Source organism: Vespula pensylvanica, chromosome 5, assembly GCF_014466175.1.
Source record: "Vespula pensylvanica isolate Volc-1 chromosome 5, ASM1446617v1, whole genome shotgun sequence".
NCBI classification, from domain to species: domain Eukaryota; kingdom Metazoa; phylum Arthropoda; class Insecta; order Hymenoptera; family Vespidae; genus Vespula; species Vespula pensylvanica.
In genome coordinates this window covers 3,243,713-3,260,557 of record NC_057689.1, presented here as the reverse complement: position 1 = coordinate 3,260,557, position 16,845 = coordinate 3,243,713, and the positions used below count along the sequence as shown (strand labels likewise).

General features: G+C 34.1%; 1 protein-coding gene across 2 annotated transcripts in view; it reads left to right on the top strand.

Annotated features, from left to right (window-relative positions):
- The window catches only part of LOC122629345 (1-phosphatidylinositol 4,5-bisphosphate phosphodiesterase epsilon-1-like), a 78,435-nt gene that overhangs the window by 19,188 nt on the left and 42,402 nt on the right, over positions 1 to 16,845 (top strand). For both annotated transcript variants that reach the window (XM_043812708.1, XM_043812707.1), the window contains exon 2: positions 15,824 to 15,898. The gene's annotated coding sequence lies outside the window, so the exon portion shown is untranslated. The remainder of the gene's footprint in view (positions 1 to 15,823; positions 15,899 to 16,845) is intronic.

Sequence of the window (16,845 nt, the reverse complement as noted above, 5' to 3'; positions counted from 1 at the left end):
AAGAGAGAGAAAGAGAGAGAAAAAGAGAGAGAGAGAGAGAGAGAGAGAGAGAGAAGTCCATTGTCGAGCGATCGGTACGTACTTCCTTACCCAGATACTCCTTTTCAGTAGATTCGATTTTTCTTCTAGACGAGATACATAGGTCGAACAGGAGGAATAAAGAGGGTGAGTGCAAAGGCTTCATAAACGCCTCAAACTCGCTTTTCTTCGTTCAGAAAAAAGGAGAGAGAGAGAAATATGAGACAAGAGGGATAGAGAGAGAGAGAGAGAGAGAGAAAGGGATATGATCAAAGAATTAAAAACGATTTCGAGTCGTTTCGTAGAAGGACGTATAATTCGCGCATTGCACCGTAAAAAATGAGATAAAACTCGAGCGAACAACCCCTTCCAATTCTTTCAAACCTTTCATACTTTCTATTACGATTTCGATTTCGTCCCTTTTTACAACTTGATTCTTTTTCCCTCGGTTCGTTCTCTCCTAGGGACGTATGTAAGTGCATACGTAAAATATGTGAACCTATGTACGTACATACGTAGTATATCTATCGAGTTGCAACGTAACCGTTGATAGTCGTTCCGATATAAACAGATATCGTTGAAACAAGTTGTATCGTTGAAGTGACTATTCGATTTATCTTTTCTCTCTTTCTATTTCCCTCCCACCCTCTTTTTATTCTTTTTTTAGCCTTGTTCCTTTCTTTTTTTTTTTTTCCTTTCATCGAATCGTTAACCTACCGACGATAAAATAATAATATAAATTGAAATACGATTTTTTGTGGATGCGTAAATAGAAAAATAAAAAGAATACGTAAAAAATATAAAAAGCAACTATAAAAAAAAAAAAAAAAGAGAAAAAAGAAAAGAAAAAAAATAAAAAGAATAAAAAGGCAACATATATATGTACATAGTCATATACATATGTTGTAACAACATCGAGTTATAAAAATGGCGACGGTTCGTTGTTCTAGACTATCTCTTAGAGTCGATCTCTCTTGCAGCAGCAGAAATTCTCGGGAAAATGGGAGTAACGGGGATGATTGGGAAAAAAAATATATATATATATACGTGTATACATAAAATAAAATTAAATTAAATAAACAATATATACATAGAAGAAAAAAAAAAAGAAAGAAAGAAAGAAAGAAAGAAATGGTTGTAACGGAGCAAGTCGATCGAAAAACGCACTGGGGCCGAGCAATAAGGTCATTCCGCTTCGATTCCTACACCGATCGTTCCTCCATTCACTGTGATATTAACTGCCGAACCCATTTCTGTTTTTTTTCTTTTCTTTTTTTCCCACCCACGCTTTCACGACTCTTTGTCCTCTTCCTTCTTTTCTCTCTTTCTCTCTCTCTCTCTCTCTGTCTGTCTGTCTGTCTCTGTCTCTGTCTCTGTCTATTTTTCTTTTTTCTATCTTTTCTTGCTTTTGCCGAAGCGTCCGACTATTCATATTCATCGTCTACTGCGTCTACCGCACCGATGGACGCAAAGACGCGCGAAGTAATTTAAAGGAACGAATTAAAGTCGTCGTAGTCGTAGTCATCGTAGTCGACTATCCTCCCCGTTGTGAATTCATGAGCCTCGTATCTCGACTACCAAACGATTTTTTCGATTAAACTTATTGAAATTTCCCAGACATCGAACCTTCCTAATCCTATCTTATCCTATTATCGAATATTTTCTCCTTTTTTATTTTTCTTTCTTTTTTTATCGTTTGAATATATACGTATACCGTTTGAATATACACGTATACAAGCATCTCTCTCTCTCTCTCTCTCTCTCTCTCTCTCTCTCTCTCTCTCTCTCTCTCTCTCTCTCTCTCTCTCTCTCTCTCTGTTCCTCTCTTTCTGTACATTTTCAATAATATTTTCATTCAAATTTCAATAATTGACGGTTTAATATCGATACATCCAATTTCATACAAAACACAATTTGAATTTATTACGTATACGTAGTAGTAATACAGAATGCATTTCCTATTTCGTTTTTTATTCGTCATTTTGAATTCGAGAGGATCGTAGATAGATTTCCCTTTCCATTAAAATTTTCAATGGAATGTTTTTCCTCTCTCTCTCTCTCTCTCTCTCTCTCTGTCTCTCTCTCTCTGTCTCTCTCCTCTTCTTTTTACTCTTATTACCCTCTTTTTCTCATAAATTCCTCGATAGAAGTAGAAGCTCGTAGATAACTGCAAAGTGTGCTTACCGTGCTTTTACTCCTTCAGGGAGTTGGAATTTCTGTTTGTGTAACTCGGTTTCCGTGATAGAAACTAGAGAAATAGATAAAGATAGATTGATAGATAAATAGATAGATAGATAGATAGATAGATAGATAGATAGATAGAGAGATAAAGATAGACAGATAAACAGACAGAGAGAACGATAGAGAAAAACAAAGAGAAGAAATATGATAGAGAAGATGTCTTGGATCCTTTCGAAAGAAACAACGTCGACTAGTCGAATCAATCTTGTCACATCGTTCTTCATCTTCCAAAAAATATTCTTAGTAATTTCTTTAATGCCATTCTCCTTCTTACGTTACTCCCTAATCTCTCTCTCTCTCTCTTTCTCTGTATTTAAACGAATTAGAAAAGCATTTTTCTTATCGGGGATTAAAATCGTGTAGATGGATTCAGACATTTTCGTGGAATTTGTCGAGTCGATCGATTCGAAACTCAAAGATTTCATATTATGAAAGGAGAAATCATCGCTTCGTACGATCGCTTGGAGTGTCGTTTCGACGTTGAGATAGGGAACAGAAGAGAAGATGAGAAGGAGAAGGAAGAGGTGGAGGGGAAGGAAAGAAGTGGGAACACAGATGCGATACCCTTAGAGAGTGGCTCTCTTCTTTATTCGAGGGAAGCCTAACGAGGAGAGGATCCTGTGGGATCTTAAGAGTGCCCTTGTGTAAAGTCGCGTCGAAAAAGAACGGTGTGGATCTCCAAGATTTCTCATTTCTTTCTCTCTCTCTCTCTCTCCCTCTCTCTCTCTTTCTTTCTTTCTTCCTTTTTTCTCTTTTTCTCATTTTTCCTCTTTGACCTTCTTCTTCTTCTTCTTTTTATTTCTCTTTCTTTTATCTTCTTTTTTCTCTTCTTCGTTCTGCTTAGTGTCCTTTTCTCATCTTTTTTTCTTCTCTTTTCTTTTCTTTTTCCTTCGTTTTTTTTTTGTTTTCTTTCCCCTTCTATTCCTCTTACTTATGAATCCAACAACACAACGACACACAGTTCGACACACGGTTAGTTGATTATGAAAAAAATTGTGAAAAATTTAACAAGCTTTGAGGATGTTCTTCGTAACGACTACGATTATTTTTAAGGAAATTTCTTTTTCTTTTTCTTTCTTTTTTTTTTTTTTTTTGTTATATACGCTCAACGCGTATTTTTCTTCCCTTTTTGATTTCTTTCTTTTTGGTCCCTTTCGAGTCCCAACACAGACGACAATTCGACACGGTCCGCGCTAATTATGAGAAATTATGAGAGAAATTTTAAGCGAGCTTTGTCGTTTTAACTACGACGATTACATTTTAAGAAAAATTTTTTTTCGACCGTTCATTATATACGCGCGTTATTATATTTGTTTCTTTTAATCATTCAGTCGGTATTTTAAATAAACGGGGTCAGTATTTAATAATAAAGTATCGGTAACGTAATATAAGCGACACAAGACTGAAACAGTTTTGACATTTAATTATTAATACAAATCAAAATATTCATATACCTATATACTAATATCATATATATTTTACGAAATATTTATCATTAATTAATCGAAATACTGATCCAAACGACTCGAAATAGTATCACATTTTTTTTTTCCTTCTTTTCCCTTTTACTTCTCGTTTGATTGACATTCTAACAGATGTGGTTAACCGATCATGAGAAATTAATGACGAAAAATAATGAAAATTTTTATATAAATCTTTAAACGCGTACTAAACTGCCACCGAGACGATTATTATCAAAAATAAAATTTTTTCGACGTTTCGACTTGTCAAATATTACACACACACACACGCACATTTTTTCCTTTTCTTTTCCTCCCAAGATTCGAATAAATGATTTAATATGTTTTTTGTTCGTACAAAAATCGATCGAACGTTCGGTTGATCGAAAAGATACGAGAACTTTTTTATCACCATTATAAAAAGCAGCTATCCACTTTGGTATTCGATACTAATAATAGCGAGTCCGTGAATGGTATGCACGAACGTTTTACAAAATTCCTCGAGGGGAATCTCATGTACCTATCTAACTTTCTCGAATAAAAACGATAAGTAGACGTGAACGTGGCGCAGAAAAAAGGGAGAAAAGCAGAGGGTGGAAGAAGAAAGAAAGGATAATGAAACTGGACGATATATTTTGGTGTTTCATTCTCTATCTATCTTCCTTCCTTTCTTTCTTTCTTTCTTTCTTTCTATATGATTAAGTAGTAGAAACATTTACGTTGAATTTCATTTAATTCGAGTTAAATCGAACACGTTAGGAGTTAAAATCGCTAATGGTAGTATCATAGTCCTATGTGAATTCTTGTCAAAGATTCATCCAAGTAGTATCTAATCTATATATAGAATAAGACCAATTGAAATTCCATGGATTACGAAGATTCCAAGTTGAATTTCCAATGGGACTGAACTTCTCGATCGAATCGTCCTAAAAAAGCAGACTTCATCGATAACCTCTCTCACTTATTTTATATACTTATATATATATATATGTGTGTGTGTGTGTGTGTGTGTGTTTTATGGACAAAAAAAACTATACTTATGAACTAATTAATCTTAATAATTTAGCGATTTTTTTTTTAATCGAAAAGGGTCTCTTCAAGGTAACCATCTCCCATCTCGTAAAACCGCATTAGGGAATATAAAGCCTTTCTCTGAGGAATCATATTTAAAAAAAAAAAAAAAAAAAGAAAAAAAAAAAAGAAAAAGATAAGATAATTTTATTGCTCGAGGATATAAAAAATATAGCCTGATATATTTGGGAGGAGAAAAATTAAGGGGGGGAAAAAAAAGGAAAAAAAAAAACAAAAATATAAGAAACAAGCGAACGAACGAACGAACGAACAAACAGCTTACGAATTTGATTAATTGAAATGGATCGTGTTCCTTTGAGCAATCTGATAATGATGTTGAGTAGAAATTTGATTCTCTTTTTGTATAATCTCAAATAAAGAAAATCCCACGATCGATTGAATTACAAATGTAGTGTAGTGTAGTGTAATTAATTATCTCTCTGACTTCTCTCTCTTTCTCTCTCTCTTTCTCTCTCAAACAACTTTACCACCATCATCAACTACTCGGCTTTGATTTTATAGATTTATATTAATTAAATAAAGATCTTGTAGATCGTAATGAAACGTGGACGAATGATATTTCGAAATCATTGGTGCGAGAAGGACCAACCAACCGATGAGGATTTGTGTTCTAATACGAGAGATAGAGAAAGAGAAAGAGAAAGAGAGAGAGAGAGAGAGAGAGAGACATGGAAACGCGTCAGTGATCACCAATGTACGATATGGCGCGTTGTAGTTTCGTGAAATAATGAAAGCAATCCCCCCTTACTCTACCTCTCCTCGCTCTACCGTTCCTTGCTGTTCGTGGGCTCATCTAATTTACAACAGTTTCAATGCTAACGACTTTAGCATCGATGTTTTGATATCGATGATTGTATGTATCGACGTAAACGATATCGTACTACGAGAAGCATCGTTCGAAGATCGAAATACGAGAATACATAAGGTCGTCAAGTGTTTCTCTTTGACTCACCCACATGTACTCACACATGTTCGTAGGTGTCCTATATATATATCTATATTTTCTTGTTGAGAGGGGAAAAAAACAAGAGGAGAAGCAAGAAAAAGGAGAAAGTAGGTAGATATATAAAGAAAGAGAAATGTAAAACTTTAGTGTGGGTGTACTGGATAATTAGGTAGTAGCTTATTGTACTTGTATTACTCTGATATTTGAGCCAGTCTTTTAATGGAAACAAGACACCACCAACAACAACACGACGACGACGATGATGACGACAACGACGACAACGACGACGACGAGGACGAGGACGCAATCTCTCGTTATCGTCACTCTTCTTTCTCTTCTTGTTGGCATGGTCACTCGTTAGCTCGGTTGGTCAATCAGCTGACCGTAGTTACCAAACACTCAGTTTTTATAAAGAATTACGAGAGTCTTATAAAGAATTACGGGAGCCAATCAATTTTGTTGATTTAACAAAACTTTATACAGTGTCGTTTAAGTAAGAGGAAACACGAAAAGAAATTGATAACAAAAATAACAATAATATTAATATTAATAGTAAAAATTCAAGGAGAGATTGATCGAAACGACACAGAAAGAAGAAAAAAGAAAGAAAAATAAAAAATTGAAACACAGAGAGAGAGAGAGAGAGAGAGAGAGAGAGAGAGATCGTCGATATTTTAAAATAAACAAAAGGAAAAAGGAGAAAAAAGGATCTAAAAGCGTGTTGCATCGTCGTCCTCTCGTTTTCGGTACGATTCGACAAATGGCTTGTAGAATTCTCACCGGCGTTGCCTCTACGTTCGAATCGATCTCGTACGATCCAATTTCGAGGTTTGATCGGAATAACGAAACCTCAGCTAGTACGATGAAAAGCAACGAGAGAATACTACGAGAATACTACTGGTGTATTATTTCTGGTGTGTCGATGGATGGTAGTAGCGAAGCTCAAGCATTGATCAGCCATCCCCAGGTATTCGAGTTAATCATTAATTTCTAACTGCTATTCGTAGATTAATTCGTTGATTACAAGTCCATGTATAGTAATTTTTATCCAGGGAACGTATAACTATGTTCTCTACGGATGTATTCTTGTATATTTGTTTACGTTATATACGCGCGCGCGTATGTGTGTGTGTGTGTATGTAAGCAATAAAATTCAATAAGAGCATTGAATATTTTAACGCTCTCTTAGCGTCAAGGGAAATTCTTACTTTGTAGAATTTCTTTTTCGTTTTCTTTCTCTTTTTTCTCTTTTCTCTTTTTTGCGATAAAGCTATAACACTATAACGAATCAAAAGAGATATAATCTCGAATCTCGTAAAACATACGAGAACAAACTCTATGCAAGATTAAACAAAGCTCGTTGATAAAGCCAAGATACATTAAGGTTTTACGTTATTGAATGAGATTATCGATCGTTCGTTTACGTTCAAGTAACCGTGCAATTATTGAGTTCGGAGAAAAAAGAAAGAAAGAAAGAAAGAAAGATAGAAGTTTTTGACGAGTGTAATACGATAAACGTAGAGATATATTGGGTCCAATGGAGGACGTTTTTCTTCTGCAGATATTTAGATATACAGGTGGATGTCTGTAAGTGATAAAAAGGAATTTGCTTCTCTTGTTGAAAAGTAAATTCGATCTCTCTCTCTCTCTCTCTCTCTCTCTCTCTCGATTGCTCGCTTACTCGCTTGCTCGCTCTCTTATCGTCGATCATATCTCTTTCTTTTATCAAGTTGATCGCCGATGAGAAGAAGAAGCGACGAAGGACTCCCTAACCCTCCTTCCGGCAAAGGATCGCATTTACCGGCCGTCAATCACAAGAGCTTCTTCCATTTAGTTCTTCTTACAAAAGAAAGAAGAAAACGGCCAAGAGTATGAAATGGCCATGAGCGACGTAAACGGGTTTAAGGAAAACGAAAGAATATTTCTTCCTTTTGCAAAACTACCAGTCAAGATTTCAAAATCAATATCATAAGATACGATATTGTATCTAACATTTTATGCATGTTTAATATTATTCGTATATTATTATAAAATTTTTATGACGAAAAAAAAACATTTAAGAGTAACATACGCGCGTAGGTGTGTGTGTGTGTGTGTGTGTGTGTATGTGTGCGTGTGTATTCTATCGGATATCACTTTCTTTTTAATTTCAATATATCTGACTAAGATTTCTAATTAAACTGACGATATTAAACTGGTCTCTTATTATATTCGCAAGTAGCTAAGAATCTTACATATTAACTAGCACTATTCAATCGTTCATTTTCTTTTTCACCAAACTTCTTCTATCTCGATCCTTCCAACGTACGCTTTGATGTTCTCCCTATCAGTTTTCGCATTGACCCGAATACGATTCGAGTAATCTGAATCTACGAGAGAAATAGAGGTAGAGAAAGAGATAGAAATACAGATAGAGAGAGAGAAAGAGAGAGAGAGAGAGAGAGAGAGAGAGAGAGAGAGGGATTTTAAGGAGAGAACTCGTGCAAGAGAGAAAATAAAAGTGAGAAAGAGACGCGCTAAGCTTAAGGATGAAATTGAATTTTATCTCGTATCGAGATTATTCTTGAAAAATTCTTCAAAATCTTTTGAAACATTTGCGACAGAGAAAATATATCTCAAAGTTTCTTTTCTTAACGACATCACTCATAATAATTCTCTTTCTCGTTGTTTTCTCTCCTTCGAGAGACTCTCGTATCTTTTTCCTTTTCCTTTTTTTCTCTTCTTCTTCTTCTTACATTTCTTCTTCTGCTTCTGCTTCTTCTTCTTCTTCTTCTTCTTCTTCTTCTTCTTCTTCTTCTTCTTCTTCTTCTTCTTTCGTCCGCGATATAAGAGAAGAAAAAAAGGAATTTAAACGCGAGCAAAAGAGTCTCGGACATTTTCATTCGCGTATGCTAAAACACAGCAACGGAGAAAAGGATACTCTTTTAATTTTAACGATGTTTTCGCAGCTCGTACGTACTATGTCGCATACATAATTTCGTAAAAATCGCAAGGGTTTTATATAATGAAAGAGAAGTATACGTAGAAGTAACATTAGAAAGGCAAATCAACGTAACGTCATATGAATTAACCGTAGAAATTATTATTTGACGATCTCGCGAGTACACGTACTTTCTTTCTTTCTTTCTTTCTTTCTTTCTTTCTTTCTTTCTTTCTTTTTTTCTCTCGATTCAAAGGAAAAAAATATATATATATTAATGATAATAATAAAAAAGAAGGGAAAAAAAGGAGAAAGAGGCAGAAGAAGAGAGAGAAAAAGAAAAGAATTTTATACGCCTAGCAGTTAATATTTAAATAATTAATATTTAATCACTATCGTGAATTATCAATATCGATATATAGCTGGCATAATTGAATACGATATAAGTGTCCGAGTCGTTCGAAATCGATCGAATAAAATTGACCCATTTGTTATCTTCTCGAGTAATATAGGATATAAATTAATGGCGCGTAATTATACTAGAAAAGACGCGTAATTAGTAATAACAGTTAATTGATTACTAGCGCTTTCGTGCTAACAAAGAATTTTCATAAAATATAAAGGTAAACGAAATAATAATTCCTTATCGTCAAGTTAAATCTTTTTGTCTCTTTCTCTCTCTCTTTTTCTCTCTCTTCTTCTCTCTCTGTCTCTCTCTCTTTCTCTTTAAACGAAGTTGACTCTCCCATTTCTGGATTTTATTGCGCAATTTATCGATCTCACCGACAGAAAAAGAAAGAGAGAAAAAAAAAACAAAAGAAAAAAAAAAGAATACACACACGCAGATACACATACAAATTTGTTAGCATTTCTACGTCAGAGATAAAACGCGAACGTTCTTCGCAGATACAGAAAAGTAATTCGTAACCCGAAAGACAGACGGTGTACTTTATGAATCGTTTTAAATTCGGAACGAGATCCAGCTACGTTATATCGATCGATCGATTCGCGATCGAAATTTACGACGAAAACGGTACGATAAACGTTCCGAGAGAATGACGTTTCCTTTAAAAAAAAAAAAAAAAAACAAAGAAAAAAATATCGAATCCGGAAAATTGTTCTATTTCCTATATTCGTTCGACCTGGTATATACAATATTTGTTATCTTAAAAAAAAAAAAAAAAAAAAAGAAAAATAAATAAATAAATAAATAAATAAATAAGTAAATAAATACGTAAAACAAACAGACAACAAGAATAAAAATGAAATAAATTGATTGAATAAATGATTGATAGGTATATCCATTTGGCTAACATGAAAACGTGATATCTCGATTTTCCACTTTATTTCTAAACTCGTAACGGGTCGAGAAAGTATAGGAAGATCCTTTAGAAAGTTTCTTTTTCAAATTGACTGGAGTCAGTCACCCTCTAAGAAAATAATAGCTTGCTGGAGAGAGAGAGAGAGAGAGAGAGAGAGAGAGAGAATGAATAAGAAAAACTGAATACTACGATAAACCAACTTCCGATGTACATATATATACATACACACACATATATATATATATATACCTTGAAAAATAATAAAAAGTTTTTGTATTAAACATTGATTAATTTCAAAGGATAAATCGAAATGGAAAGAAATCTCTTGAGAAGTTTATCGAACATCGAGAATAGTATATTTTCTTGGCCCGAAGAAGAAATTTATTTTTCTTTCTTGTGTGTAGGTCGCTCGACTCATTTTCTTTCTCTTTCCTTCTCTCTGTTTCTCTTTCCCTCTCTCTGGTGGCCTTCCCTTTCTCCGTCCTATTATCCTCAGCCACTCGCTCTTAATCTCTTCCTCTTTCCAGGAGAACGCCTATAAACGTCGAAAGGTCGAACCACGCACATGTGTTCGTTATCGATCCTTTGTTCGCAAAAGGCATAAGGATGCCGTTAAATTCTAACATCCTTCGGGATGTTCCCTTCACGAAAACTGTGTTAGACATTGTAATCAGCATTGATTTGTCAAATAAACGATACTGATCGAATTATACGATTATATCGAATAAAAGATATATATATATATATATATATATATAGAGAGAGAGAGAGAGAGAAAAAGAGAAGAAATAATAGATAGAGAGGAAGAAAGAAAAATAAATAAATAAAAAGAAAAATGATGATAAAAAGGAGGAGGAGGTGGTGAATGTTGATGGGTTAGAGAGAGCCAAACTAGAGGTTCAGAGAGAAAACATTACTATCCTGTAACGTTATGCCGCGCATGCTATTTCTTTATTAGAAAATATGCGAAAGGGGTGGGTTACTCGAACGGCTTTGTACTCGTAGAACGTACACCGGAAGAGTATTATTTTGTTATGCACGCGCGAACGTATACCATACGTGAGCGCAATGTCGAGCACGATTGTGAACTCTCTCGAACGAAAAGGTGCAAGAGAGAAAAAAAGAGAGAGAGAGAGGGAGAGAAAAAATGGATAAAAAGAATGAATATAAACGGAAGGATGTATCGGCGAGTACGAGGTTGGCACGAACATTAATCAATTTGGAGTCGGTAATACTCATAGGATGGGTGCGTTTCCGCGAGGGATGCAAATGCAAGCTCGATGACAGACTGGCATGTTGCCAGTTAGATCGGATTCACGCCGTACACACGAAAGGATCGATTCGACAGAAAAATTTCCTTGACACTCGGCCAAGGAGAATCGTACTATTCCTACCATACCACCACCTACTCACTTGCTTCTTTTTTTCCCTTTTCTTTCTTTTTCCCTCTTTCTCTCTCTCTTTTTTTTTTTTTTTTTTATTATTTCTTCTCTTTTCTATTCTCTTCTTTCCTTCTGTTCCTTCAATTCCTTTTTTTTTCCCTTTTTCCTTTCTCTTCCCTCACCTCCTCTTTCTCTTCCATCTGCTTTCCTACTTTCGTGTTCTCAGAGGAAAAAAAGAAAAAAGAAAGAAAAAAAGGGGGAAAATAGAAAAAAAAAGGAAGGATTTGATTAAGCGACGAGATCCGGTTCCGTGTGTTTACGCAAACGGTTTACTCGTTTGCATAATCGAGAAGACCTACCGATGAAACGCCTCTTTTTCTCTTGGCCTATATATATGTACACACACAAACACACACACACACAAATTTATGCGTGTATGTGTGTGTACACACGTATAGACATTCGCGCACAACCTTGCGAAAGTTTATCGAATTTTTCTTATTCGCGTATTCTTTATAAATGAGAGAGATAAAGAGAGAGAGAGAGAGAGAGAGAGAGAGAAATAATCCATGTAAGTATACGATGGATATTTTATGACAATAATATTATTTTAATTAATTCATTCGAAAGAACTTTTTTTATATAGAATTTATTATATGACACATAGCACAAATTATCTCGTTTCAATTAACAATATTTATCTACGATATTTATTATTTTTCTTTCTTTCTTTCTTTATCTTTCTTTTTCTCCCCTCTTTCTCTCTCTCTCTCTCTCTCTCTCTCTCTCTCTCTCTCTCTCTCTCTCTCTCACTCTCTCTCTTAATAAACGCATTGTCGTTTAAAAGGAAATAATTACTATAATAACAATAAAATTGCTTGAATCACTGAATCACCGATCTTTGTTTTCCATGGTTCCGAGAGTACCGCAACGGGCCAAATAATTGAATTAATTGGTAAGATCGATTCGATAACGAGTAATAATCGTATTCCGGGCGTGGATGATGGTTGATGCGTATGCATGTTTTCCCTCATGAAATTAAGGGTAGTCCTGGCTATTTGCCAATACGATACGTTACGATACTCTCTCTTTCTCTCTCTCTCTCTCTCTATATATATATATATATATATATTTTTTTTTTCTTTTCTTTGCGATTCATACTTTCCATTTGTTATAAATGTTTATAACATTTAAATATCATCTAATCATAAAAAGTCAATTTCTCTCTCCCTCTCTCTCACTCACACTATATCTCCATCCTTTCAACCATCATCTTTTACTTCCCCCTTTTTTCTTCTTTTCCTTTCATTTCGAAGAAAAAAGAAGAGAAAAAAGAGGTTCTTTTAATAATTGCAATCGTTTGATCCGAGAAGTAGGAATATCGTTGAATCTGAAATGTTTGTATAAATAAGAAGCGTTCCGCTTGGATCTGATGGGGTGTAGGGAACAGAGGAGTGTCGAGTGGAAGAACAATTATTGACTTTTTTAATCGCTCGAGTTAGATCCAAATATCAACTACAAGAGACTAATTATATCGTCGTAAATTCTAAGAATCTTAAATAACTTTCAATCTTTTTAAGAATATTCGATATCTTTCTTCTCTATATTTCATAAATAACATTGATCTACTTATCGCGAATTATATTATTACGTTGCGAGTAACTTTTTTCTTTCTTTTTTTTTTTTTTTTTTTTGACGATGAAAAGAAGAAAAAAAGATCAGCGTCGATCAATGACGACGATTTTTCCCTTGCGTATTTTCTTTCTTCTTCTTCTTCTTCTTCTTCTGCTTTTCCTTTTGTTTTCCTTTCTTCTTCTTCTTTTTTTTTTTTTTTCCTTTAAATTTTCGTCTCTCTTACCACTTTCAATTAACTTTCGTTTTTATAGAGAAAACTTTTTTCAAGAAATAGCAAGCGTCGAAGGTTCAAAGCGTTCTACTTGAGATATTCTTACCGTAACGAGGCAAGTTTTGTTGCTAAGAAATATAGCACAGACTTTAACAGCGGGGACGACCAAACGACTATTTTTCTCTACGCTTGCGCTTACAACCACGAGCGAAACAGAAACCACTGTAGAAGAGAGTCTTCTTTTTCCATAGACACGCTATTACGCCACCAACACTACTTTTCTTTCCATTCTTTTGAGATCTTTACGACCAAAAATTTATTCTCTCTCTCTCTCTCTCTCTCTCTCTCTCTCTCTCTCTCTCTTACTCTCTCTCTCTCTCTTTCTTTTTAGATCTCATTATTCTTCTTCGAAAGTCTTTCGAGTAATGCTCGAGAGAAAACGATCGGTGTTCGAATTCAAGAAGAAATTTCCTTCCTTTCCTATGCTAATTGGAATCCTTCGAAATCAATAGATAGATAGATAAATAGACAGACAGATAAATAGATAGACAGACAGATAAATAGATAGTTTTAAATGCAACAGAAAATAGTCATTGTAAAGGAATGAGAGAGAGAAATTGTTTAATTTAAGATTGATAAATAGATAGTTTTAAATGCAACAGAGAATAGTCAATGTAAAGGAATGAGAGAGAGAGAGAGAGAGAGAGAGAGAGAGAGAGAGAGAGAGAGAGAGAGAGAGAGAGAGAGAGAGAGAGCGAAAAAGAGAGAGAGATTGTTTAATTTAAGATTGACGATGAAAATAAGAAAATTAAAGTTCATACGGAATTCGATCCTCTCTAGGGAGAAACTAGAAGCAAACTGAAACCCCTCTTGGGCAAGACTCGTCGTGACCGTACGAAGGGAAATATCGTCGTCGAAATTTTTTAAAAGCGGTTTCACTTTGTTCCTCTTGCAATATTTATGACGATATAAATGGGTAAAAAAAAAAAAGAGAAATAAAATTCCAAGGAAAATCGAAAGTATACGCATAAATTTTTCATAATCGACTTTTCTCTTGTTCGACTGGAATTTTTGAAAAATATTTTAGCACGTAGCATCCCTTATTTTTATCTACATATATATATATATATATATATATATATATATATATATATTCTCTTTTAACAAGTAACCACCCTACGAAGTATTCTCACGATATTCTTAACCTTCTTCTAAATCTTCTATCTCCAAATCTAATCGCATATTCTCGAAACGAACAACTTATTTTATGGGATAGCTGCCAAATATCCTTAGTGCGAATTTAAAAATCAACATTGTCATTTCTCGCGACTTTTTAAGAATATCAATATTTTCTTTTTTTTTTTTAGCTTAATATTTATTTAATATTTGTTCGATCCGAAAGAAATAGAAATTTCTAGAGAAAAATTTTGAAAAGTAATATACGATTGATTTGAAAGATCGAACTAAAAAGTATCGAACTCGTCTAAAGTATAATTATTTGAATCCCATCCTATAGATACCCTTTTAACGATAATCATCGTAAAGTTTCATTTGATTTTGTTTGTGTAACAATGTCTGATAAAATACGCGTAAATGGTAACGCATAGTTTTGTAATTTTCCACTTTATCCATGAACGAATTTCTCGCTGAATTTCTCTCTAAGAGCCAAATATTCTCTTAACGTGTACTCGTCGACTTATAGTTTGACTTTGAAAATACCTCGGTACGTGGTCGGAAGCACGCGTGCGAAGATTTAACGATTAAAGTACGAGTAAAGTAACGAGTAAACTTGTCCAGGATAGACGTGGACGATCAACTAAAGTTCGTCGTTAATGTTAAACTTTCCTATATCTAAAATTTCTCATTGTCTTAGTTGTTTAACTACGATAATGCGTATCGAATATCGTCAATAAAAAGAAAAAAAAAAAAAAAAAAAGATCGTCTTGATTACCTTCGAATTTCGCTCAGGATTTATTTTCATTGATCTTTCGATCGAACTTAACTTTTTACGTGCACGTGTATATATGTGTGTTTGCGAGAAACCAAAAGTTCCTAGGTAATTTGAAAAATCAATTATGTATGCCATTTTTCAAGGCTCCTTTTAGGTTAACTTTTCTTTTGTTCAGATCGTAAACAAGCTTCCGGGCTCGTAATTTTACGAACTGAAAATAAAAGAAAAAAAAAAGAAAAAAGAAAAAAAAAAGAAGGAAAGGAAAAGAAAAATTAACCTAAAAAAGGTCTCCAAGATGAAATGATTGATTTTTAATATCATCTAGAAACTTTCGAACCCTCTAATTAATTCTTTTTTTTTTTTGGTTATAACATATATATATATATAATTACTGATGTAGGTATGTACATTATAATCGTGAAATAATTTGTTAGACCGAAATAAAATATGATAAAATATGAAATACTTTTCTCATACCTTTCGAAAGTAGTTTATCTTCGTATTTTTCTTTGTTTCTTCTCCTCGTTCTTCTGCTCTTTTCCTGCGTCATCGATTTTCTCATCCTTTTCTATTCTCACCGATTGGACTTTCAAAAACTTCCTTCAAAACTCCTCATCATTTTTTCACTGTTTCTCTTTTTCACAGGCCCGAACAAGTAAAAGAAGGTTATGCAGAAAACGAGAAAACGATGTTGATGGATCCGAGATTATCGTTAAAACGGTGAGTGGAAATGGATGTTGTTTTTCGATCGAACATATATGTATATACATATCACTCCATTGAAATTGAATATCTATCTATCTATCTATCTATCTATCTAACTATCTACATATCATCTTCATATATCTATATATCATCGTTTGTTCTCTTCCTTTTTGTTTTCTTCTTTATTGTTTTATCACAAATAACGCACGTGGAGATTTTCATTAGTCACTTAAAAGCAATACTACGATGAAATTGAACAGATGGAATATATTGCTTTACGCCACTTTTTTTGAAAAGTCATCGTATAATCGTAATAATAATAATGATAATAATAACAACAACACTAACAACAACAACAACAACAACAACAACAACAACAATAATAATAATAATAATGACGTTGAAACGTTCTTCTTAGTTAACGATTCGTTTTTGTTCGAAATAAAGCTTACCCTTTGATGCTACCAGATGTCGCAACGAATCTTTCTTTATCTCTCTCTCTCTCTCTCTCTCTCTCTCCTTCTCTTTCTCTTTCTCTTTCTCTCTTTCTATTTCTCCTTCTTTCTCTGTACGCATACGCTTCGACATTTATAGTCTGTTTGCTGATCGTTGAATCGTATACGTTCTGTTGTAGAAGAAACGCCTCGAGCTGCTTTCTCTACTCTTCTATAAACATACACATATATACAAACGTATACGTATACTAAGAGAGAGTATTTTAAAAAGAAATTTCAAACGCATCGCAATGCCTCGAAATTGACCCTCTTCTCACTTTCTCTCTTTCTCTCTCTCTCTCTCTCTCTCTCTCTCTCTCTCTCTTTCCTTTCTCTTTTTCTTTCTTTTTCTCTCTCTCTCTCTCTGATCATTATTTTCTTTTTCTATCCTTTTTTCTACTTCGAGAAAAAAAAAAGGCAAACTCATTGGCCGATGAAATCATGAATATAAATTGAAATTTAGATCAA